The sequence below is a fragment of the Pseudopodoces humilis genome, chromosome 4 (assembly GCF_049639895.1).
Source record: "Pseudopodoces humilis isolate 2021_Gansu_Grassland_sample_001 chromosome 4, ASM4963989v1, whole genome shotgun sequence".
Classification (NCBI taxonomy): domain Eukaryota; kingdom Metazoa; phylum Chordata; class Aves; order Passeriformes; family Paridae; genus Pseudopodoces; species Pseudopodoces humilis.
The window spans coordinates 45,983,082-45,984,423 of NC_142203.1; the positions used below are offsets into that span (position 1 = coordinate 45,983,082).

Here is a 1,342-nt window from a genome sequence, read left to right on the forward strand (position 1 = left end):
CGCATGTGATTTAGTGCCTCTTTTGCTGCTCTTTCTAGAAAAACTCTTCTGAAATTTTCCTTTGTGGTGAGTAATCCCTGGGAACAAATCATAGGAAGAAATTAATGTTTGCTGGGAAGGTAATTTGTTAAAAGAATTGTCAGATAGTGTGAAATTGGAGAAAATGTTGTCCCAGCCAACATTAGTACAGCAACATCTGCGTGATCTTGTTGAAATCACACAAAAAGGGACGGAAAAGCTCATGGTGCACAGAGGGCTGCTGATACCTTGTCAGGTATCGGTGAGACATATGAACCTTTCTTTTGTGCAGCTGCTGCTTTCTCTCACCTGTTTTTTTCTGTAAATCGGAGACTGAAGTGCTTTCTGCAGAGTGAGGGTTTGCGGGGTGTCGCCTCCCCGGCGCAGTCCCCAGACGGGAGGTCTAAAACAGCCGCGTTCCCACCGTGCCGTGACTCGGATTTGAACCGAGGTTTCTGCGGCCACAACGCAGAGTACTAACCACTATACGATCACGGCAGGCTACAAAGGACGTGTCCCATGCAGCTTTTTGCATCCCGCTTTGCAGAGCCGGGCAAGCATTGCCATCTAGTGTGGGCCGGCTAGAACATGCCACCTGCGGCCATCCTCCCCGGGCTGGCCGCTGCTGCTGCGGCACCCCGGGCATCCCTCGGCTGAAAACGGAGCTGCCGATCGAATACCTGCCAAAGAGGGGCTCAAATGTTATGGTGGCAGAAAAATATTCCTGCTCCTTTTGGCAACTGCAGTTTGTTGATGAAATCTCCCATAGCCTTCTGTTCGGCCAATATCTAGCTCCAAACGTGAAATAATTTTGGTCTGTGAATTTTCTTTCTGTCTTTGGAAAACAAAGGCGGGGGGAAAACCTGGTGAAAGCACGTTCAAAGTTACATAATTATTTAAAACATTGTTGAAAAGGAAGCATGAAAATACGTTCCCCTCCTGCTGTACACCAGATTTGAACCAAATTTGCCATAGCACATAGTACCAACCACCGGACTGTCACAGCAAGCTGGCACATTGTGACAGGTTTTGAACAGATGTGGCAGAAGAATATCAAAGCTAGTTAAATAGAAAATGTTGAGAGCAGTGAGTCACTAAAGAAGGATTTCTGTTCAGGCTTGAGAATTAAGGTTTCAAAACACAAGTGTTCTAGTAGATTTATTCTAATAATTATCTTATTGAAGATCTGATACCTGCCATTTAGTTTTGCTTTTTAATTCTATGTCTGACAGTGATAACAAGTGAAGATTGATAATATCAAGTATTTTCACAATTTTGTTAATTATTTTAAGAAGTGGAAGGAATTAGTGGATACACCAGATGG

The 1,342-nt window shown here is 44.3% G+C and overlaps 1 non-coding gene across 1 annotated transcript; it reads right to left on the minus strand.

Moving 5' to 3' along the window:
* Window positions 1-444: 444 nt before the first annotated feature.
* Window positions 445-516, minus strand: TRNAH-GUG (transfer RNA histidin (anticodon GUG)). Its single transcript has one exon. It is a non-coding gene; the product is annotated as a tRNA-His (tRNA).
* Between the last annotated feature and the right edge of the window lie 826 nt (window positions 517-1,342).